At 44.2% G+C, this 25,681-nt stretch overlaps 1 long non-coding RNA gene across 1 annotated transcript in view; it reads right to left on the reverse strand.

The window, feature by feature from the left end:
- Positions 1 to 7,760: 7,760 nt before the first annotated feature.
- Positions 7,761 to 25,681, reverse strand: part of LOC139042170 (uncharacterized) — a 29,779-nt gene continuing 11,858 nt past the window's right edge. Inside the window, exons 3-4 of the long non-coding RNA XR_011498531.1 lie at positions 11,777 to 11,878; positions 7,761 to 8,232 (exon numbers count right to left, since the gene is read on the reverse strand). This is a non-coding gene — a long non-coding RNA (uncharacterized lncRNA). The remainder of the gene's footprint in view (positions 8,233 to 11,776; positions 11,879 to 25,681) is intronic.

Below are 25,681 nucleotides of genomic sequence, written 5' to 3' on the forward strand. Positions count from 1 at the left end.
CAGAGCCAGAGTTCGAATCCAGGCGATTGGCTCTGAGAACACCGTCTTAACCAGACCCTGAGCTGGCGTTTGACCCCGGTGATTACAACTGCATAGACGGCTGAGGTGCATTTTTCCAAGCACCTTTGTCTTTCCCCGTGTGCCCCCTGCCTGCCACACCCAGACCCCCAGGCTTTCTCGAGTTCTGGTCTACAGCTGTGCAGCAATGCCCAGCATGTGGGTATGCAGACACACACACACACGCACACTCCAAGGTGGACACAGCCCCTCAAGGAAGCCAAGAGAATCAACAGAGTCAAACGCCACGGAAGAATCATAAGACGCTGGTTCTTAAAAATAATAAGTCTTTTCCAAAAGAGGCCGGCACGTACAAGCAGCAGTGGGAGCCAAATGACGTCTGAGCAGGGCAGCCAATAAATTAATTTCATGTGGAAAAAAACTGGGTTGGCCCCGGGTTAATAAAGTTCCTGCCGACATCCAGATCTCATTACGAAACAGCCCTCCCTGGCAAGGGTCTCCTCCGCTGAAGCTGTTTTGGATTCGAGCTTTTCCCAGGTCCCTGGTGCCTAACAAAGATTCCACATCAAATGCGGACAAGATGGATCTGTCTAGACATCCCGCTGCATGTGAGACACACGCAGCCTCTCCTCAGGCACACAGAAGCAGGCCCTGTGTAAGCTCCCCCAACCTGGGCCGCCAGCAGCTGGCACGGCCGGGGAGGCTCCCTCTTCCTGGATGAAGATGTCTTTGCTAGTCTGACTCAGGAGTAGTATTCAGGCTTTTTGTAGGAACTGGGTATTGAGCTTCTAGAAGATTCTGAGGACTCAGTGAAAACTAAAGGAGGAAAGTTTCGTTGTAGAGCCAGCAATCCCCTGGGAGTAGTGGTGGCACATCAATGACTCATTGATGAAATGCAGACGGCTCCGAATCAGACTCTGCAATAATTCAGCCGGGCCCAAGCTGCAGTCTCCCTTTGGCGGTGCCTGATAACAGGGCTCAGCACGGACACGGCCGTGTAAACAAGGGAGGGGGGTGGAGATCCAGTTAATCTCATTAATAGCAATAATATTCATCTGGCATTCCTAAATGTTTATTCAACACCTTCTCCGGGACAGGCACTCGCTAGGAGCCGGGTGCACAGTGGTGGACGAAGGAGGTGAGTATGCCATCCCAGTGCCAAACCCGGACACAGCACACAAGAGGACACAGGACTGACTCCAGACTGCAGGCCGGCCCTGCCACTGGCCCATCCTCAGCCTCCACCACGGTCGCCAGGCGACAGCCACAGGGTTCAGCTGCCTTTGGAACACAGCCCAGGGCCTTTCCACTCGCAGCCCCTCCCTCCCTCTGGAAGGCCCTTCTCCCAGTCTGTGTTCAGCTGGCTGTTCACACTTCAGTTCTCAGCTCAAATATCACCTCCACAGGGGCCCACCCCAACCCCTGTGGAAACTCCCCCTTCCTCCCTCTCTCCTTCCCTTGAGTTGACACTATTTATACTGTTTGTTGCCTTCACATGACATGTCAAGGCCTTGTCCATTTATTTTTACTCTCTCTCTCTCAAGCTAGATGGCCAGCAACATGGGGACAGGAAACTCACTGTCCTCTGAACCTCTAAAAACCCAGTGAGCACAGAGTACCTGGCACATGGTAAGCATCCAGAAGGTATTTTAAAACTATGAAAGAAACAATAGGTTATGAGATAACCTATAAGATGGGGAGATGAATCTAAGAGGGTGGGTGGGAAAGCCCGCTCAGTAGTGGGGACGTGTAAGCCAAGATGGGAAGGAAGACGAGGCTCATGAGGTACGTGTGAAGAGAAGTTCCCAGGCAGAGGAGAAAGCATGTGCAGAGTCTCCGCGGCAGCAAAAGCCTTGTGCTGGAGGAACGGAGGGAAGAGCATCGCAGCTAAAACACTCCGGGGGGCTGGAGAGGAAGGCGGGGCTGTGTTTAGGGGCCTAAACTATTCCAGACACAGCAAGAAGGCTCTGAAGGGTTTAAACCAGTGTGGGGCATAGTCTAATTTACATTTTTCAAAGATCATTATGAGGAGAAAACCTAGATGACCTTGGGATGGCAATGACTTTTTAAATACAACACCAAAGGCACGATCCATGAAAGAAATAATTGATAAGCTGGACTTCATTAAAATTAAAAATGTCTGGTCTGTCAAAGATGCTGTCAGGAGAATGAGATGACAAGCCACAGACTGGGAGAAAATATTTGCAAAAGACACATCTGATAAAAGGCTGCTGTCCAAACTATACAAAGAACTCTCGAAACTCAACAATAAGAAAACAAACAACCTGATTTAATAATAGGCCAAAGATCTTAACAGACACCTCACCAAAAAAGCTATACAGATGGCAAATAAGCATGTGAAAAGATGCTCCACACCATATGTCATGGGGGATTCGCGCATTAAAACAATGAGATTTCACTGTACACGTGATACATTAGAATGGCCAAAATCGGGAACACTGACAACACCAAATGCTGGCGAGGACGTGGAGCAACAGGAACTCTCATTCATTGCTGGTGGAAAGGCAAAAGAGCAGAGCCATTTTGGAAGACAGTTTGATTGTTTCTTACAAAAAGAAACCTCCCCTTACCGTACAATGCAGCAATTGTGCTCCTTGGTATCTATACAAAGGAGTGGAAAACTTATGTCCACACATAGATGTTTATAGATGTTTGCAGCAGCGTTGGTCAGAATTACCAAAACTTAGAAGTAACCAAGACGACTTTCACTAGGCAAATGAATAAACTGTGGTACATCCGGACGATGAAATATTGTTCAGCACTAAAACATGAGCTATCAAGCCATGAACAGACACAGAGAAAACTAAAATGCGTATTACTAAGTGAAAGAAGTCAATCTGAAAAGGCTACATACTGTGTAAATCCAACCACATGACATTCTGGAAAAGGCAGAACTATGGAGACAGTAAAAACGTCAGTGGCTGCCAGGGGTGGATTGGGAAGGAGATTACTAGGCAGAGTACAGAGGATTTTTAGGGCACTGTTAATACTCTATATGATATAATGATGGATACGTGTCATTATGATGTGGGCTTGGTGAGCCAAGAAATTGAAATAAAGATTTCTTGGACTTTCAAGTTCTGGCAGTAGTGCTCCTTTCTTCAGAGACTAGCATGGAGCCAGGACCCATGGGCAGGAAGAGCTGCAGGCATGGGGACAGGACCCATGGGCAGTGAAGAGCTGCAAGCATGGGGACAGGACCCATGGGCAGGAAGAGCTGCAGGCATGGGGACAGGACCCATGGGCACTGAAGGGCTGCAGTCATGGGGACAGGACCCATGGGCAGGAAAAGCTGCAGGCATTGGGACAGGACCCATGGGCAGTGAAGAGCTGCAGGCATGGGGACAGGACCCATGGGCACTGAAGGGCTGCAGTCATGGGGACAGGACTCATGGGCAGGAAGAGCTTCAGGCATGGGGACAGGACCCATGGGCAGTGAAGAGCTGCAGGCATGGGGACAGGACCCATGGGCAGCGAAGGGCTGCAGGCATGGGGACAGGACCCATGGGCAGTGAAAGGCTGCAATGTGTTGAGGGTTAGAGCTAAATTTATAAGGCATAGGTACATGACTTATTTTTACTAGACAAAGGAAAGATGACGCAAAAAGTCATTAAAATGATATCAGTGCAGGTGGGGTCTGGTTATTGTGTGGTTGTATAACTTTAGATATAAATCGGGTCATACAGATCAGCACATAGGCCAGGACGCCTTGGGCTTCTCTCCCTGGGGCAGCCTTGATCTACATCAATTATGCATTCGTCCAAATCCATAGGACATACACCACCAAAAGTGAACCCCAAGGTAAACCTGGGACTGTGGGTGATTATGACGTGTCGATGTAGGTTACAATGTACCATTCCGGTGAGTGATGTTGATATCGGAGGCTGTATCTGTGTAGGGATAGAAAGTATATGGGGAATCTCTGTGTCTCCCTCTCAATTTTGTTGTAAACCTAAGATCATTATGGCTATTGGGTAGAGAATAGAGTATAAGAGGACAAGAGTAGAGGTGAAGAGACAAATTAGAAACTGCAGTATTATCCAGGTGAGACATAAAGCTAGGGGGGTATGGGGTGTGATGGGTGGGACAGTGAAATGCAAGGCAAAGATGGCCAGAAGTGGATGGATTCAGGTGAGTCTGAAGGCACACCCTGCAGGCCAGGCAAGTACGGGAACTAAGAAAAACAGCCAGCAATTGTTTCAGTGATAGGATCTGAAAATCGTTTATCTGGTAAGGGCTAGTGTCCGAAATATGTAAAGAACTCTTACAATTCAACAAAAAGACAAACAACCCCAATTAAAAAATGGGCAAAGGACTTGAACAGCCATTTCTCCAAAGAAAATACATACAAGTATCCAACAAGCACATGAATAGATGCTTAGCCATTAGGGAAATGCAAAACAAGACCATCATGAGGTGCTACTTCATACCGACTAGGGTGGCTATAATAAAAAATTGTAATTAAAAATTAAATAAACATTTTAAATGTTTTAATTTAATTTATTTAAATTAAGATTTAAAATTTTTTTAATTAAATAAAAATAATAACAATTGTTGATGAGGATACGGAGAAATTGAGGCCCTTGTACATTGCTAGTGGGAATGTAAAATGGTGCAGCCACCATGTGAAAAGGTAAACACAAAATTATCTTAAGACCCAGCAATTTCACTCCTATGTATATACCCAAAAGAATTGAAAACAGTACTCAAATACATGTACATACATGGTCATAGCTTTCTGAGGAGGGCAAGACCGGGGGAAAGTATTTTGGGAGAAAGACGAAGAGTTTAAGCGTTAGACACGTTACATTGAGATGCCCACAAGTCTGAAGGGAGTTCTCACGGAGGCAGTTGAAGACGCAAGTCCAGAGAGTTCAACTGGGGGATCTTAGCTGGAGATAAAAAATGTACCGCTGTTTATACATAAAAAGATTTTGAAACCAAAGATACAAATGAGACCAGCTGAGACAACAGTGTAGACAAGAAGAGGACCCAATATTAAGTTTCTGAGAAATTCCAACATTTAGCGGCTGGTGAAAGAAGATGCAGCAGCAAGGGAGGCAGGAAAAAAACCAGATGAAGAGGAACCTTCATAAGAGAAGGAGGTGGAGACGCCACAAGGAGGGAGAAAAGGGGGTTTTAAAGGGAAGAGAGAGGCCAGCTGTGTTGACGCAGAGAGGGAGAGGCAGAGAAAGATGAGACTGGAAGAGAATAACTGCCAAGTTTCCAAGTACGGCAACATGGTGGCCACCGAGAGGGGAAGGAAGAGAAGCCAGGCCCTGGGACTTAAGAAAAGAGAGTGGGAGGGAAAGGTATGTGTGGACAATTCTAGGTAAGGTTTTATAAGCTTCTACTCCTTTTAAGGGGATAAAAAATAAAGAAATGCCCAGGGGAGATAGGAGGTGAAGAGCAACCCTTTAAAAACTATGGGAGATGTCACAGCCTACTTTGGGAGTATCCTGGAAGCTCCAGTTGGGAGAGGTGAGAAAGGCAGGAAAGAGGAGCTAAGTGAATGCAGATAAGCGGAGCCCTTGAGAAGTTTAGAGAGAAGGGGCAGACGACAGAGAGCAGAGGGCTTACCTGAGCCGGCAGCTTTACAGAGGGTAGCAGGTGGGAAGAGGAGGGCATTTGTGACCAAAGGCTTCCACCTTCTCGGCAAGGGATGGAGCAAGGTCCTCGTGCAGCCCCGTGTAGCGAGGAGGTTTGAGGAGGTTGGACAAGACACAGACAGTAGAGAGGAGCACAGGAAAACACGGCCACTAGAGAAACAGCTCAATAATAATGCTAACTTCACTTTACAAGCCTCCATTGTGTTCCATGTCCACAAAACCTCAGGGAGCAGATGGAACGGGCATTAAAAGCCTGTTTCACAGACTGAAAAACTTCAAAGGGCTAGAAGGTAAGCACCAGCTCTCCAGATTAAGCCCCGAGTTATTCTCTGTCCACAGAGTAGGCAGGCGCAGAGCCCCAGTTCCCTCCAGAAGATCAGCGTGGCCATTACAGCTGGTGGTGTTAAAACCGGTTCCCTAGGGGCCACGCCACGCAGCATCTGTCACCTCTGAGACAAACAGAGGGGAGAAGAACCTGAACTCCTCAAAAATGCTTCCACAAACTCAGGTCAACTTTGCCCGCTTTTTACCAACAAGTCCCCTCATCATGAGGGTGGATGCCACCCCGCAGGCCACCAGGTTCCAAACTCAGGACCAGACACCTCCCAGCCTCACTTGCCATTCTGCTCCCTGAGGTAATTGTGAAGATGGAACACGATGGAGGCTCATCCAACACTCAGAAAATCAGATCAACGGGTTTTGTTGGGTTGTGTTTTTTAAAACTAGACAAGATTTCAAGCTCATTAAAGTCTGTTCTTGCGCTAGTAGCATATGCTGGCAGCCTAGAGGTAGTGACATGCTGATGAAGGTCGGCTCCGACTTAAAAAGTTCCAGGGATGTCCGGGGGCGTGCAGATTTGGATCTGGGAACTGAAACAAGACTCGAGAAAAGAGTCAGCTCTGGGGTGGGAGGGACACGTGCCCTTTGCTCGTTCAAGTCGTTGCTCAAATGTCATTTTTTTCAAGGGGGCTCGTGTTGACCACCCAACACCACCACCCCCCAGCTTCCAGGCCCCCTCACCCTGCTCCTTTCAAATAGCACTCAGACCTTCCAACATGCTGTATAATTTGTTATTTCCTTCACGGGTGTATCCCATGTGCTTGGGAAGGTGCTCAATAAAGATCTCTTGTGTGAGTGAATGAATGAAGGAATGAATGAAATGAAACAGCTCCTTCTGTTCTGCGAGCGTCTTTACTTTTGTTACGTTGGGTGTTTTTACCTGGATGGTGGTCCTGTCCTAATCGAGAATGAGGTCCCCAAATTTTTTCTGATCACACAGACCTATCAGTAAAAACTTTGGCCATGCACTCCAATACAAGAAAAATTTATTCCCATTTTTGCTGGATTATATATATGTATTACTGTATGCATAACACATCATGCATTTTTCTAACTACCCCGAAATTTTTTAATTAGATATAAAGTAAAATTAATCTAAGAAGGTGTATTTTCTTTAAGTACCAAAACGGAGCTGCGTCTTCTAGAAATAAGGCAATACTCGAAATAATAACTGAGCAGGTATCACGTGCCAAGCACGTGCACCTGTTACAGTTATGGCAATAGGCCTCCCGCACTCATGCTAAGTGCGTTAGCATCCCACTGAATGGCTGAGAAACTGAGGCACAGATAAGTTAAGGAACTTGATCTGTGTCACACTTAGTAAGTGGCAGAGTTAGGATGAAAAGCCAGGGGTCCTGACCCCACCCGCATGTGCTGCTGGATGGGGCAGAGACCCCACCCTCGAGGCAATCAGTCAAAGGGAAGCAACTCGAGAATAACCCAGCACATGTTTGTTCCCAAGCCACCACTCCACCCACCACGGGGCCACAGCCAACGTGCAGCATCCCCAGCTCCACAGCCCAGAAAAGCTGTGGGCCAGTCCGGTCGGAGGCCAGATAAACACCCTGCAGCCTTAGGAATGCTCGCACAGGCCCTCCACGCCCATGCTGGCAGCACCAGAAGCCAAAACATCCTGAGACACGGACAGCAGAAGTGATCAAATTAGCAGTTGAGCTGTTCCCAAATCATCTATTCCAGAGGCGACCTTATGTCCCCGTTTGATGGGGACAGTCCCTGCTTACTTATCAGCACACCCCTTCCCCTCTCAAAATTCTGTCACATCTGCTTTCTCTCTCGGAAGTGCCCAGGTTTAGACGATAAATTACATGGTCACCCAGTCTAGACCCCGGTTCAGTGCACACCGGACGGAGCCCAAGAGCTGCTCTGACTGGCACTGTGCTGCTGTGACTTCTCCTATCCGGGGAGCACCCCTCACTCCTTGCCCCCGGAGGGCGAAGCATCAGGCTTCCAGTTAGCAGCAGCTCACCCCGAGCTACCGAGGCACGCTGTGTGGAATTCACGTCTGGACCTGGATACTCTGGGCCGGCTGGACCTTCTCTGCCATAAATCACTCCACGTCGGTGGCCGGGCCTGACCTCCAGCCCCACTCGGGTCTCACCTCTGCAGGAAAACATCATCAGAGACATAACGGAAGGTTTGCTGGGAGCACCGATGCGGGCAATCAGGGCCTTGCTGTGTTAGTCAGATTCACTCGACAGACAGAACCGGGCAGCTGATTCCACACCTGGGAAAAGAAAAGGAGAGGCGGGTGATGGGTCAGCGGGGTTCCAGGTCCCCCACAATGGAAACTCCAAGCATATGGAGCTGCCTTGGCATCGTTAGGCAGCTCAGGTGTCCTTCTGAGTGTCCCTTCCCAGCCAACACGGTCCCCGCAGGCCAGCTCTTCGCTCCAGCCTCATTCCCACTGTCTGCACCTCCCCGTCACCATGCCTTTTCCACAAAGCCCGGCCTTCAAGAGACACCCCTGGGAAGAAGGTTGGAGCCTTGCCCTCCTAGGAAAGGAGAACAGTCTGGAATCCCACCCAAGTGGGCCAGCCGGGACCCAACGGTCCACAGAGCAGCACACCTGCCTGGAGGCTGGAGGTCGCCCAGCCAAATCAGAGCATCAGTCCCTGTCAGAACCCCCAGCCTTTCACAAAGTGCCTGGCCCCAAGAAGGGCCCAGGACAACATGTAAGCGTTTCCTATTTTCTCCGCCTCTTGGCTGTGGTCTCCCCTGAGGCGGGGAGACAGAGGCAGTCTGGGGAGGAGCTGGGCAAATAAGGGGATTCCTGTCCCTTTCTGGGCGTGACTTTGGTGGGGGAAGGCACCACAGGGCCCAACTCGGCTCTTACAAGGGTTGACCACCCTCCTGAAAGCACAAGTCCCAACCTGGGGGAAACAGAGCCGTCCAAGTCCAAACGTTCTGTGACACAATCATTCTTAAATCTGCAGGAGACGTTTGCATCATTTAAAAAACAACAACGCTGGCCTTTGTTCTTGGTGTTGCTGCTTCCACCCCTAGGAGACTGGAAGGCTCCGCCTCTAACTGGTTCTGAGGCTGAGGGCAAGGCCGCCCCCTCCATCGGCCTCGGTTTCCCTTGTGTACACTCAGGATGCGGCCAGGAGGACTCTGTGAGCCTAATAGGGCCTGCCCAGCGGAGACTGACCCGGCCTCCCGTCGGGGACAGCCCGTCGAATCCCACTTGGATTTGCCTCAGTTCCCCAGGACGAGCGAGGATGGTGACAACTTTCTCTGCAGCTCCTTAGTGGCGCAGACCAGGCTCGTGAACCTTTCCTCTTTGGTCTTTGGAGAAAGAGCTAGCTCAGTGCCGGGCAGACCCTGGGACTCGAGGGTCAAGAACTGGGCTTCGCGGCGTTGGGGGCGGGGGGGGTGGCACCGGGCTCAGATGCCTAGTTTATCTGCGGTCCTGGCCTCCTGCTCACCAGTGAGTGTCTCCAGTGTTGGCCACTGCATCCCACCGAGCAGCGTTAAAGGAAACGGGTGACTGGTAAAGCACACTCTCCAGGAAACCCACTGGCTTCGCCCTTGACCCTGAACGAGGGGCTGGCGGTGGATGGACCCTGTGCCAGCAGTGCTCACGCCCAGCCCAGGCATCTGAGGGCAGGGCTTGGGCACTACGTGGAACCCATCCTAGGAGGCAGGAAGGGGGCAGCGCCCAGGCACGGTGGGTTTTGTCCAGAAGCAGAGGGAGGAGGTTGGAATCAGGGAGAGCTCTGAGCGCAGACAGCCTGACCCCTCAGACCACGGACTCCTTGAGTGCCTGAATCAATCCTCCTTGCAGCCATCCCTCAGCCACCCCCAAGCCCAACACTGAGCTCTGGGAATCTCCTTCACTAAATTTTGTTTCACAAACGCTTTGGGTAACATGTGAGCCCAAAGGGGGCCCAATATCTGCGGTCTCGACTGAATTTTCAAAAGCGGAGGATGTTGCTCCCGGATTCCCGCCCAGCCCAGAGTGGACAGTAAGAGAAAGAAGAATGAAAGCATGGACAAGGTTCTGGAAAGAGAATACTTGAGGCTTGAGACTCACGGCGTGATTTCTCAGAGGTAGAGGTCCCCGCCCCTCAGCGGTTCAGTCCAAGGACTAGTAGATACGCAGGGGTGGAGGGCAAAGGGCAAACCCAGGTTTGGGGTTTCCAGGAGCAACCAGCCATCGGCCACTGGCCAGTCCCGGCCAACGGAAGACCCGGTCCTCAGGGCACACTCCGCCTGCCCTGGAGGGCACCCAGGCGCTGAAACCCTAAAACACTCACCCCACGGGCGTTAGCCAACACGGCCAACAGGTGCGTGTCACTTCTTCCCTCAAGAAGTTTAGAGACACAGAAGAAATAAACTGAAAGCAGTTATTAACATCTAACAATAGTGCTACCAATATCAAATAATAATGGTAGCTACTGATCTGCCCTGTGAGATTAAGAGATTATCTGCATTCTGTTGATAAGAAAACTTTATAAGTCATTGGATGCGAAGTATAAGTCAGCCATGTTCTAAGGGCTTGTCTGATCATCTCATGTAAACTTCATAGCATCGTTTGTGGTAGGTTCCTCTATCGAGTTCACTTTTCAAATGAGGAGACCGGAGCCCAGAAAGGTTAAGAAATTTGCTCAAGATCACACAGCTCATAGGTGGTAGAGCCCAGATTTGACCCCAAGCTGTCTGACTCAGGCTTTACCTTCTGCTGCCTCAGGCGAAGGTCAGAGAGTGTAAATGGTTTCTGGGTCATGTAGCTGCTACCCAGGGACCCAGACCGAGCCCCATGGATGAGCACATGGGAGCCCATGGTGAGGAGCATGCTATGCCGCAGCCCCAAAGGCAGGATGTCTGCCCCGCCGTCTCGGGCCCTGCGACGTTCTCCACCGTCAGGCACTTCAGAGACTCAGAGTCCAGAGGGGGGCGAGGCTGGGGCGGAAGCTGCACCCTGGTGCCCATCCCAGCAGGGAGTCCAGGCCACCCACTCTGCCTTCCCCCTCACAGCCCAGTGCAGCCCCCTCATGCAAAACCACCATCTCGGCTCTCTCTGGCTGCCCCAGCCCAGAGCTCCCGCCGCCATCGCGCTCGCCCCTCACACCTTCACCGGCCTGTGCGACGTGAATCACTTCTCTCTGTCAAGGTTATATTTCCTTCTTTTAAAAAGAGCACCTATTCTTCCTATTATTCTGAGGATGAAAAAAAGTTGCCTCTTTTTTTGGCTTAGAAGGTGGCTAAATTTTTCAATATATTCATGCAAACGAGATATTTCATCTCGTGGATTTTATCCCAGTTCTGTCTATGCACATTTTAAATAAATTAAGATGAAATAAATCCATTTTATTATATTACCCGGTGCCATCTCCATGAAATAATGCCCATATTTGTATTTCCTAAGGAATGTTGACGTGGCTAAAAATGTTGCAGCAAGTGTAATCTTTGAGGATTGTGCTGCCAGAAAAAAAATAAATCTAGGCCTTTGTTTAGAGCCTAGAGTGGCACCACTTTTGATTGAAATGGCTTGAAATATCCATCCCCCAAACATGGCCGAGGCGGTAAAGTATAGAGAATTGATCACCATTGGCTCAGAAACAAAAGTGATGTGCCTCCCTTTGTTTTCTTAACATCTGTTCTCTCCCTCCCAGCATAAACCACCCCACGGAAATAAATTACACAGGCTCCCTCTTTAGGGGAGGAGAGGGGCGGGTGGGCAGTGGCCAGCCCCCGGCGCCCCTGCTCCCTGCACGGCGGCCCCGCAGCCTGCAGACCCCTTCCCCTCGCTCCGCACTGGCCCTGACCGTGAACACTCCAGCGTCTCCAACTTCTTCTTCCTTCAGGAGAGGGAGGCAACGGCGTGGATCGCGGAAGAAGAAGCCTCGCTCTCTGTAGCATCTTGTTTCCTTTAAAAGGCAGATGGACAAGCATAAGTGACACCTGTGAAATCAGTGTTGCTACAAAGCCCGTCTCCGAAGCCGGCTGGCACTCAGGGACAAGAAGAGCTCACTTTTGTCCACGAGATGAACTGGGATCACAGAGAACAGGTGAGACAGAACGACAGCCCACCCTGCCAGGGGCCAGGGCCACGCCAGATCCGCCTGCCCGGGGCCGGGGTTTTCCCAGAACTCGAAGTGTGAGGCTGAGGTGTAAACACAGCGTCAGAGAGAGTAACCGCCAGCTCCAGTCTAGAACCCGGGCTGTCTCTCCACCCTCCGCCTCCATGTCCCCTTCTCCAGCACTCCTGACGTTTCTCTCTGTCTGCTGGGTTACACTCAACATGTGTTGGTTGGATGGACAGACTAACAGACAAGCCAGCTGCACCAGCCCAGCTCTTCTAAACAACCACTCCAGGTATAGTAAACAATGACAATAACTGCTGGCTGGATACATGACAGGCAGGGGCCTCACACATCAGCACACCTGTGATACATGAGCTTTCAAGGCCAAAACAAGAGGCTAATGTGCCTGCGTGCCACAGCTAAGGGACTGGGCTCTTCCTGTGACTGTGCTTGTGGGCACGATTCACGTGCTTTCTGGCAAAAATGAGCTGCCTCGTCAGAGCAGCCCGCCAGGCTCCCCAGCAAGAATCCAAGACAAACATACAACTGCCACCCCCCATCAGGAGCCCAGTTCCCGTCTCCAGGGCTCCAGAATGGGCATGCGCTGTCACTTGCCAGAGAGTCACCACCAGCTGGCAAGACACAGCCAACCTTGCAGAAAAGGGTTCCCTTTGAGTGGCAGGTATTGACTTAGGTGCTAATAAGAGAAAGTGCCTCTAGGCCCTTCTGGGAGCATCCCCATGCCCACCTGGTGACAAATATCCTGATGAGGGGGGCGGCCCTCCCTCCATTAAATGCTCCTTTCCTAGGACCTTTCCTGGGGCCAGCCTTGGGAGGCTCAGTGAGGCCTGGCAGCAAATCCCCAACCTCTGGTGCTCACAGAGCCCAGGGATGTTTTGGGCTGACTCCTCCTCCCTCCACTGCTGTTAGTGTCAATTAAGTTCAGCCTGACAGGCCACCTTTGACGAAATGCTGGAGCAACAAAGACATAAACAACGCCAAAGCCTTTGGAGTTGATATATGGTTGCATTTAATAAACATTTGTTTGCATATTTTTTATCATGCTAATGAATATAATTACTTTAATTTATGTCATCAAGCTATGATTCTGTTCTGATCTATACGTCACTTAAATGTGTGGTGTTAGCATTTTGCACACGCTGGCAATTTGAGGAAGGGGAAACATTCGCCCCTCCTCTGAGAACTTGGAGCAACCTTCCACTTTTGAATGTGCCCTTGTGGCAGCTAAACCCAGCATTGCAGCCGGAGGGCCCGGCTTCGCACCCAGGAAGGACGGACATGCCTTCCCAGCCCAGAAGACCTTCTCCAAGGAGGACACGTTTCCACTCCCCAGTCATCTCCCCAAGACGAGGCCTCTGAGCACTTACCCCCAGCCCAGTGCTCAACACACAGTCATGAAAAGAAAAGTTTTAATCATATTAATGGTTTTACTGAGGATGAAAGCAAAGCACATTTTGGGACCGACCCGCTGGCACAGTGGTTGAGCTCACACGCTCTGCTTCGGCGGCCCAGGGTTTGGATCCTGGCTGCAAACCTACACACCGCTTATTGAGCCATGCCGTGGTGGCATCCCACATAAAATAGTGGAAGATGGGCACAGATGTTAGCTCAGGCCAATCTTCCTCACACACAAAAAAATAGTAAAGCACATTTATTTTGGAAAATTAGAGAATACCCAGGAGATCACAAAAAGAGATTCAATGAAGATAAGAAGCTAAACTTCTCTCAAAATCCTTAGAAATCATATATATACATATAGACAGATACGTATATACATATAGATAAACTGCACTGGATACAAGAAGGGATATTCTTGGTAGATGAGAAGGCATGAGAATTTCCTGAAATATAGAGGAAGATGGGATCCAATAGAGAAAAACACGTACTTAGAGAAGAGCCACAGCAAATGATGCAGGGGCACCAGGATGTGCCGAGCTGGGCTCCGGTGGGAGGCAGGGCTTCCCTGGAGCACCTCAGAGCATTGCTGAGAACCGCATTAGGAGAAGCCAAGTGAGCCACTCCTAACCATTTCCTGGCCATGTGCAATGTGCCAAGAAACACTGTAGACAAGCATTGGCCTGCAGGAAAGGCAATGTTCACGAGGATCTGCTGCAGAGAGGCCAGACGGTGCCCCGGTGACCTGAGCCCTCCCTCAGCAGCATGGGCCAGCCCTGGCCACACACACAATACATGGGGGCAGGCAGCAGGAAAAGATTAAAAATTAACTGAGGCACCAGGCCTGAGATTTTGTCCCCCACCCAGAGACACATACAACTGGGGCACTGGCAATAGGCGTTGCCCCATAACATGCAGCCCCAGATGAACAAGGGATCCCCTTCTCTGTGAACCTGAGACTCTTCTCCCTCACTCAGAGATACCACGAAGCTGGAGGGCCACTGGCAAAGGGGACCCCGCCACAACAACCATAGGACCCAGGAAGCGCTCTCCATCTCCCACAGGCAGGGGGAGCCTGCCACACAAGCCGCCATCCTGGGAGATGCTCTTTGCCCTTGGGGAAGATGCTTTCCAGCAGGAGTCACCAGATGGCCCAGCCCGGGAAAGCTTCCCATTCAAATGGCATCAGCAAGGACCAGTGGGAGCCGCTGTTGGGGGAGATAAAACAAGCAGACCAAAATAACACCACATAGGCTCTAAAAATTAGATGTCATTGGAACCATAGCCCAGAAAAGTAGGACAGTGCCTACACGCCAACCTAAATAAGATGACTACTTGCTAAAGTGAAAATTTTAAAAGGGACCCAGAGCCCCATTATATAATGGCCAAAATGTTTGGGGTATAATCAAAAGTCACCCATCATACCAAGAACCAGGAAAATTAGAACTTGAATGAAAAAAGACAATCCACAGATACCAACACAAAATGAGTCAGATGTTGGAATTAACTGACAGAGATTTTAAAGCAAGCACCATAAAAGTGGTTCAATCAGCAATTATACATTCTCTTGAAACAAATGAGAAATTAGAAAAGTCCCAGTAGAGAAACTGTTGTTAGTGCTGTTGAGTCAGTTCCAGCTCCTAGTGACCCTGTGGACAGCAGAGAGGAGCCCTGCCCAGTCTTTTTGCACCGTCCTCTCCTCTTCCGTCACCATATCAAACATGCTCTGCTGCTATTTGTAGAGTTTTCATGGCCAATTTTTTGGGAAGTGAGTGGCCAGATCCTTCTTCCTAGTCTGTCTTAGTCTTGCAGCTCTCCTGAAACCTGTCCACCATGGGTGACCCTGCTGGTATTTGAAATACAGACGGCATAGCTTTCAGCATCACAGCAACACGCAGCCGCCACGTAGGACAATCAACAGACAGATGAGTGGTTCCCTGACTGAGAAATGAACCTGGGCCATGGTGGTGAGAGCACCAGATCCTAACCACTAGACCACCAGAGTTAGCTCAATGAGGAAATACAATTTATTAAGAAGAACTAAGTGGAAATTATAGAACTGAAAAAGTCAATATCAGAAATAAGAAACTTGCTGAATATGCTCAATATGGAAGGGAGTTGACAGAGAATAAAATTAGTGAGCATGAGGACAGACCAAGAGAATTTGCTCAGTCTGAACAATAGGCAGAAAGTACATTGAAAAATGAACAGACTCAAGAACCTGTGGACAACAACAAAAAATGCAACATTTATATCATTGGAGTCCCAGAAGAGGAGACAGAGAGTGACGCTGAAAGAGTATTCAAAAAAATATGGCTGGAAACTTCCCATATTTGGTTAAAAATATAAACTCACAGATTCAAAAAAGTAAGCAAATCTCAAACAGGATAAACTTCTCTCCAAAAAAATTCATGCAAAGACACAATATAATTAAATTTCTGAAGTCTAAAGACAAAGGAAAATCTTAAAAGCAGGAAGAGAAAAACAACCCGTCACCAAAGGAGAACACCAAGTCAAATGCCATCGGATTTCTCATCTAAAACCATGGAGGCCAGGGCCAGCCCCAGTGGCCTGGTGGTCAAGTTCGGCATGTTCTGCTTTGGCAGCCCAGATTCAGCTCCTGAGTGTGGACCTGCACCACTTGTCAGTGGCCATGCTGTTGCAGTGGGTCACATATAAGATAGAGGAAGATTGACGACAGATGTTAGCTCAGGGTGACTCTTCCTCAGCAAAAAATAAAATAAAATAAAATAAAACCATGTGGGCCAGATGGAAGTGACACAACATTTTACAAGGGCTGAAAGAAAAGAACTGTCAACTGAGAATTCCATACTTGGCAAAACTATCCTTGGAGAATGAAGGGGAAATAAAGACATTCTCAAAGAAAAACTCAAAGAACTTATCATTATCAGACCTACCCATAAAGAATAACTAAATGAAGTTCTCCAAATAGAAAGGAAACAATAAAAAAAGAAATCCCAAAATACTGAGAAGCAATAAAAATCAACAGAAAAGGCAGAAATGTGGATAAATGCAATAGACTCTCCTCCTCCTCATGATTTTTCTAAATCACATGTAATGATTGAAAGAAATGTTGTAACATCTTCTGCTATCCAAGACAATATTTTAAAGTGGGAATTACTTTAAGAGAAGACATAAATTTAAGTAAATTTTCCAGACTTTACTTAAAGTGGTAAAATGTTGATATTGGTAGATCATGATAAGTCACACGCTGGTATTGTGATATCCACAGTAACAACTAAGAAAACGATACAAAATGAGTATATACAAAGTTATATACTAAAAACACTATAAATAAATCAACATGAAATCTTTAAAAATGTTCAAGTGACCCTTAGAGAGGCAAGAATGGAGAAAAAGAGGAAACAAATAGAAAATAAAACAAAAAAAAAAATGGCAGACATAAGTCCTAACATATCATTAGTTACTTTAAACATAAATGGCTTAAATATACCAAATAAAAGTCAGAGAGGGGAAAAGGGGATTAAAAAAATCATGGCCCAACTAATTAACAAGTAACTCATTTCAAATTTAATGACATAAGTAGATTGAAAATAAAATGATATAAAATTATATGCCATGAAAACATTAATTTCTCAAAAACAAGTGACTATATTAATATCCAATAAAGTAGACTTCAAAGCAAAGAAAATTACTAGAGACAAAGAGGAACATTACACAATGATAAAAGAATCAATGTACTAGGAAGACTAATAATCCCAAATGTGTACACACCAAACAACAAAGTTTCAAATACATGAAACAAAAATTGATAGACAGAAAAGAAAAAGATGAATCCACAATTATAACTGAGGACTTCAACATGCCCTCAGCAACTAACAGAACTACCGGATAGAAAATTCGCAAAGATAGAAAAGACTGAACAGCATAATCAGCCATCACAATCTTATTGACACACATATAATACTCCACACGACCACAGCAGAACGTACATGTTTTTCAAGGGCCCATAGTAATTCACCAAGATAAAGGACGTCATGGAGCCATAAAACAAACCTCAACAAATATAAAGAAATTTAAATTATACATAGTATGTTTTATGATCATAACAGGATCAAACTAGAGGTCAAAAAGTGGAAAAGAAAGAAGGGAGGGAGGAGGGAAGAAAAGAAAAGAAAAGAGAAAGATAATGGAAAAATCACTAAACATTTGGAAATTAAATAACATACTTCTAGGTAATCCATAGGTCAATGATGAAGCTTTAAAGGAAACTAGATTTAAAAAAAAAAACATAGAACTGAATAAAAATAAAAATACAACATATCAAAATATATGAGATACAGTCAAAGCAGTGCTGGGAAGAAATTTTATAGCACAAAATGCATACATTAGAACAGAGGAACAATCTCAAGTCAACAGTCTAAATTTCTGCCTCAAGAAATTAGAAAAAGAAGAGGCAGAGTGACATAAGCAACATGGCAGAGTGAGCTGTTCCCTTTTTCCCTCTCCCTCTCCCTTTGAAGTACAACTAAATGGAGATCATCGACCAATGGAGAATATCCACACAGCACAACAGGATGCCTGAGAGACCCATACAGCTACACATCTGAAGGTGGATGGACTGGCTCCCCAGGAAGTGGTGGAGATAGGTGAGCATTCCCCTATCCTTCCCTGGCAGCCCTGTGTGCCCACTCAAGTGTTTACCTGGCTGGCATGGGCACCCATAGTACCACTGCAGCCCCAGAAGTGAGAACGTGCCTCAGCATGTCAGCAGCCCTGAGCCCATGTGCAAACACTTTCCCAGGTGATGGGATAGCCAACCCTGCCACTGTGGTCCCAATGAGAGGCCCAGGCTTGGACCCCACAAAGAAGTCCTGCCCACCAAGCACAGTGGCTGGCGCAACTGTAAGAAGAGGCAGCAGCAGATATACACACACATGAACACTTTTCTGGGCTGCATGAGGGCTCATAGTACTGCTGAAGCCACACAAGTGGGAATGCACCTTAGCACAGCAGCAGCCCTGAGCCCATGTGCAAATGATTTCCCAGCCAGTGGGATCATCCACCATGCCCACAAAACTTCCAGCAGATAGAGTGGGATCAGAAACACAGCTCCTGCTTGCCCCCAGTGGTAGCAGGTGGAATCTGCAATCTGATACTACCACAAATGTACTGGGAAAATATTAGTCCATCAAACACCATGAGAAACTACAGCAACAATTCAGAGCAGAAGAAGAATGACAAATCTCCAGAAACCAACCCTGAAGTCACAGAAATTTACCATTTGAATGACAGAGAATTCAAAATAGCTGTCATAAAGAAACTCAAAAAGTTACAAGAAAACTCAGAAACACAGTTCAATGAGCTCAGCAATAAAATTAATGAGAAGAAGGAATACTTCACCAAAGAGATTGAAACTAGAAAAAAAAAAACAAGCAGAAATTCTGGATATGAAGAACATAATTAATGACATAAAAAATAATCTGGAATCCTTAAAATATAGAGCTGACATTATGGAGGAAAAAAATTAGTGATTTAGAGGATAGAAATACTTTAAGTGGAGAAGAGAGAATTAAGATCTTTTTTAAGTGAAGGAATTCTTCAAAAATATCCAACTCAATTAGGAAAAGGAACATAAGGATTATAGGTATTCAAGATGGAGAAGTGAGGAAGAAAGGAGCAGAGAGCTTGTTGAAAGAAACAATATCTGAGAACTTCCCAAACCTGCAAAAGGAACCAGAATTACAAACAGAACTCCAGAACCAGAAGACAACAGAACTCCAAATTACATCAATGCTAAAAGACTTTCTCAAAGGCATATAATAGTAAAACTGGCAAAAGTCAACAACAAAGAAAAAATATTAAGGGCAGCAAGGCAGAAGAAAATAACCTGCAAAGGAACCCCTATCAGGCTTTCAGCAGACTTCTTGGGAGAAACCTTAGGAGAGAATGGAATGATACATTCAAAATAATGAAAGACAAAAACTTTCAGCCAAGAATACTCTATCCAGCAAAACTATCCTTCAGATATGATGGAGAAATAAAAGCTTTCCCAGATAAACAAAAGCTGAGAGAGTTCATCACCACTAGACCTCCCCTAAAAGAAATGATTAAGGATGCCCTCATACCTGAAACAAAAAGGCAAAGGTCTAAAAAGCTTTGAACAAGGAGATAATAGACAAAAGCAGAAAACTGAAGCTCTCTTTCAGAACACAGTAGTAAATACTTAATTATAACTTAAAAGATAAAGGGAAGGAAAGCATCAAAAGTAACTATAAACACTTCAAATTAGTCACAAACTCACAACACAGTAACAGAATAACTTGTGACAACAATAACTCAGAAGGGGAAGAGGAAAGGTATGGAACATGCTTAGGCTAATGGAGATAAGAGGCTATCAGAAAATGGACTATCATTTTCAAAAGAAAGCAGCTGTTGCCATTATTATATCAGACAACACAGACTTCAGGATTAAAAAGACAATGAGAGACAAAGAGGGGCAGTGTACAATGATAAAAGGGACTTTCCACCAAGAGGACATAATGCTTATAAATATATATGCACCTAACACAGAAGCACCAAAGTATATAAAGCAACTATTGACAGACCTAAAGGGAGAAATTAACAGCAACAAAATAATGGTAGGGGACCCCAACACCCCATTTACATCAATGGATAGATCATCCAGACAGGAAATCAACAAGGTAATAGTGGGTTTAAATGAAACAATTGATCAGATGGACTTAAGAGAGGTATAGAGAGCATTCCATCCAAAAACAGCAGAACACACATTCTTCTCAAGTACACATGGAACGTTCTCAAAGATAGATCATAGGTTGGGAAACAAGGGAAGCCTCAATAAATTTAAGAAGATTGAAATCATATTAAGCGTCTTTTCCAACCAAAGTGCTATGAAAGTAGAAATCAACTACAAGAAAAAAGCTAGGAAAGTCGCAAATATGTGGAGACTAAACAACATGCTACCAAAAAACCATTAGATCAATGAAGAAATCAAAGGAGAAATTTAAAAATACCTGGAGACAAGTGAAAATACAACATACCAACTCTTGTGGGATGCAGCAAAAGCAGTTATAAGAGGGAAATTCATAGCAATACAGGCCTGCCTCAACAAACAAGAAAAATATCAAATAAGTAATCTTAAACTATACCTAACAGAACTAGAAAAAGAAGAACAAACAAAGCCCAAAGTGAGCAAAAGGAGGAAAATAATAAAAATTAGAGTAGAAATAAATGAAATAAAGACTAAAAAAATAGTAGAAAGTATCAGTGAAACTAAGAGCTGATTCTTTGAGAAGATAAAACTGACAAACCCTCAGCCAGACTCACTAAGAAAAACAGAGAGAAGTCTCAAATAAATAAAATTTGAAATGAAAGAGGAGAAATTACAATGGATATCATAGAAACACAAAGGATTATAAGAGAATACTATGAAAAACTATATGCCCACATATTGTATAACCTAAAAGAAACAGATAAATTCTTAGATTCATACAACCTCCCAAAACCAAATGGAGAAGAAATACAGAATCTGAAGAGACCAATCACAAGTTAAGAGATCAAAACAGTAATCAAAACCTTCCCAGGAAACAAAAGTCCAGGACCAGATGGCTTCTCTGGAGAATTCTACCAAACACTCAAAGAAGATTTAATATCTATCCTTCTCAAACTATTCCAAAAGATTGAAGAAGACAGAACATTTCCTAACTCATTTTATGAGACCAAGATTACTCTGATACCAAAACCAGGCAAGGACAGCACAAAGAAGGAAAATTATAGACTAATATCACTGATGAACATAGATGCAAAAATCCTCAACAAATTGGCAAGCTGAATATAGTGATATATTAAAAAGATCATGCATCATGATCGAGTGGGATTTATATCAGGGACACAGGAATGATTCAACATCCACCAATCAATCAATGTGACACACCACATTAACAAAATGAAGAATAAAAATCACATGATCATCTCAACAGATCCAGAGAAAGCATTTGACAAGATCCAACATCCATTTATGATAAAATCTCTGAATAAATGGGTATAGAAGGAAAGTACCTCAAATAATAAAGGCCATATATGGCAAACCCACAGTCAACATCATACTTAACAGTGAAATCTGAAAGCCATCCCTCTGAGACCAGGAACAAGACAAGGGTGCCCACTCTCACCATTAGTATTCAACATAGAACTGAAGGTTTTGGCTAGAGCAATTAGACAAGAAAAAGAAATAAAAGGAATCCAAACTGCAATGAAGAAGTGAAACTCTCACTATTGGCAGATGACATGATTCTATATATAGAAAACCCTAGAGAAACTATTGGAAAACTGTTAGAAATAAACAAGAACTACAGCAAAGTTGCAGGGTACAAAATCAACTTACAAAAATCAGTTGCATTTCTATACACTAATAAACTAGCAGAAGGAGAAATCAAGAATACAATCCTTTGTGGTCAGACCAGTACCATAGCTAAGTTTGAGTGCTCTGCTTCGGCGGCCTGGATGTGTCGGTTTGGATCCTGGGCGCAGACCTAGCACCACTCGTCAAGTCATGCTGAGGCAGCGTCCCACATAGAAGTCCTACAACTAGGAGTTACAACTATGTATTGGGGCTTTGGGGAGAAAAATTTTTAAAAAAAGAATACAATCCCATTTACAATTGCAACAAAAAGAATAAAATGAGGTGAAAGACCTATACACTGAAAACTACAAGACATTATTGAAAGAAATCAAAGAAGATATAAAGAAATGGAAAAATACTCTATGCTCATGGGTTGGAAGAATAAACAGAGTTAAAATGTCCATATTCCCTAAAGCAATCTACAGATTCAAGGCAATCCCAATCAGAATCCCAATGACATTCTTCACAGAAATAGAACAAAGAATCCTAAAACTTATATGGAACAACAAAAGAACTCGAATAGCCAAAGCAATCCTGAGAAAAAGAACAAAGCTGGAGGCATCACAATCCCTGACTTCAAAATATCCTACAAAGCTATAGTAATCAAAACAGCATGGTACTGGCACAAAGACAGACACACAGATCCATGGAACAGAATTGAATGCCCAGAAATAAAGCCGCAGATCTATGGTCAGTTAATCTTCAACAAAGGAGCAAAGAACATACAATGGAGACAGGAAATTCTCTTCAATAAATGGTATTGGGAAAACTGGACGGCCATATGCAAGAGAATGAAAGTAGACCATTATCTTTCACCATACACAAAAATTAACTCAAAATGTATTAAAGGCTTCAGTGTAAGACCTGAAACTGTAAAACTCCTAGAAGAAAATATAAGCATTACACTCTTTGACATCAGTCTTAGCAGCATCTTTTCAAATACCATGTCTACTCAAACAAGGGAAACAAAAGAAAAAATTAACAAATGGGACTAAATCAGACTAAAAATCTTCTGCAAGGCAAAGGAAACCATGAACAAAATGAAAAGACAACACGCCAACTGCGAGAAAATATTTTCAAATCATATATCCAATAAGAGGTTAATTTCCAAAATATATAAAGAACTCATACAACTGAACAACAAAAAAACAAACAACCTGATCAAAAAATGGGCAAAGGATACAAACAGGTATTTCTCCAAAGAAGATATACAGATGGCCAACAGACACATGAAAAGATGTTCAACATCACCAATTATTAGGGAAATGCAACTCAAAACCACAATGAGATATCACCTTACACCTGTCAGAATGGCTATAATTACCAAGACAAAAAATAGCAGATGTTAGAGAGGATGTGGAGAAAAGAGAACCCTCATACACTGCTGGTGGGAATGCAAACTGGTGCAGCCACTATGGAAAACAGTATGACGATTTCTCAAAAAATTAAAAATAGAACTACCATATGATCCAGCTATCCCACTACTGGGTATTTATCCAAAGAATTGGAAATCAAAAATCCAAAGAGATCTATGCATCCCCATGTTCATCACAGCATTATTCACAATAGCCAAGATATGGAAGCAATCCAAGTGCCCCGTTATGGATGAATGATAAAGGAGATATGATACACACACACACACACACCACACACACACTGGAATTCTACTCAGCCATAAAAAAGGCAAAGTCATTCCATCCAAGTTGCAATAACAAGGATGCAACTTGAGGGTATGATGTTAAGCAAAATAAGCCAGACAAAGGCAAATACTGCATGATTTCACTCATATGTGGAAGGTAAACAAACACATGGATAAAGAAAACAGATTAGTGGTTACCAGAGGGGAAGGGGCTGGGGGTGATTGAAAAGGGTAAAGGGGCACATATGTATGGTGACAGTTAAAATTTAGACTACTGGTGGTGAGCACAACGCAGTCTACAGAGAAACTGATAATAATGTACACCTGAAATTACACAATGCTATAAACCTTTATCATTTCAATAAAATAATTGAAAAAAATTAGAAAAAGCGGAGCAAAATAAACTCAAAGTAAGCTGAGAAAGGAAATAATAAATATGAAAGCAGAAATCGATGAAAACAAAAACAGGAAAACAGCAGAGAAAATCAATGAAGGAAAAAGTCGGTTCTTTGAAAAAAATTAATAAAATTAGTACACCTCTAGTAAAAGTGACAGAAATAAAAAGAGAGAAGATACAAATCACCAGTATCAGGGATGAAAGAAAGAATATCCCTACAGATCCTGGAGCCAATTAAAGGGTAAAATAAGACTACTTTGAACAAATTTTCCCTCATAAATTTGACAACTGAGAAAAAAATGGACCAATTCCTTGAAAACCACAAACTAACAAAACTCAGTTAAATCAAATAAGTAACGCAAATAGACAATAGATCTATAACCATTACAGAAATTTAATTTATACTTTAAAATCTTACCCCCTCAAAAAAAAGAAAGAAAGACATCTCTAGGACCAAATAGCTTCACTGGAGAATTCTACCAAACATCTAAAGAGAAATTAAAATCAATAACATGAATTTTACACAATCTACCCCAGAAAAAAGAAGAGGGAACACTTCCAAACTCATTTATGAGGTTAGTATTAACCTGACACCAAAACCAGACAAAGATAGTTTAAAAAAGAGAGAGAGAGAGAAGAAAAAGAAAACTATAGACTAATATCTCTCGTGAACTTAGACACAAAAACACTCAACAAAATATTAGCAAATGGAACCTAACAATGTATTAAAATAGTTATATACCATGGCAAAATGAGATTTGTTCCAGATATGCAAAGCTGGCTCACCATTCAAAAATCAGTCAATGTCATCCACCATATCAACAAGCTAAAGAAGAAAAATCATATGATCACATCAACTGACAAAGAAAAACATTTGACAAAATATAATACCAATCTAGGATAAAAAACCTCAGCAAGTTAGAATATAATGGAACTATCTCAACTCAATAAAGAGCATCTAAGAAAACATGACAGCTAACGTACAAAAGACTGAATGCTTTCTCTCTAAGATCAGGAGCAAGGCAAAGAGGTCCCTCTCACCACTTGCATTCAACGTAGTACTAGGAGTTCTAGCCACTTCAAAACGGAAAAGAAAAGAAACAAAATACACATAGATTGGAAAGGAATAAATAAAATTATCCCTATTGGAAAATTATATGATTATCTACATAGAAAATCCCAAAGTTTTACAAAAACATTCCTAGAAGAAATAAGTGAGTTTAGCAAGGTCCTAGGATAAAAAAGCAACCCAAAAATCAATTCATTCTGTATATCAACAATGAACATGTAGAAACCAAAATTAAAAACACAATGCCATGTGCAGTCACTCCAAGGAAAATGATACATTTAGGTATAAGCTTGACAAAACAAGTCCATGATCCATATGCTGAAAATTACATAATGCTAACGAACAAAATCAAAGAATACCTAAATAAATGGGGAGACATACCATGTTCATGGATTGTAAGAGTCAAGATAGTAAAGTTGTCAATTGTCTCCAAATGGATTTACGGGTTTAATAGAATTTTTACCAAGCTATCAGTAAGGAATTTTGTAAACATAGACAAGCATATTCTAAAATTTATACAGAAAGGCACAAATATTGTACAATTCTATTGTACTAATCTTGAAAAGAAGAATAAAGAAAAACTAAATATAAAAGAACAAATAAGGAATTGCTGTGACTGATAGCAAAGCTTACAGCAATCAAGACAGTGTGATACTGGTGGAGAGCCAGGCACATAGATCAGAACATAATAGAAAACCCAAAAACAGACCACACAAATATAT

The sequence above is a fragment of the Equus asinus genome, chromosome 26 (assembly GCF_041296235.1).
Source record: "Equus asinus isolate D_3611 breed Donkey chromosome 26, EquAss-T2T_v2, whole genome shotgun sequence".
Taxonomy (NCBI): Eukaryota; Metazoa; Chordata; class Mammalia; order Perissodactyla; family Equidae; genus Equus; species Equus asinus.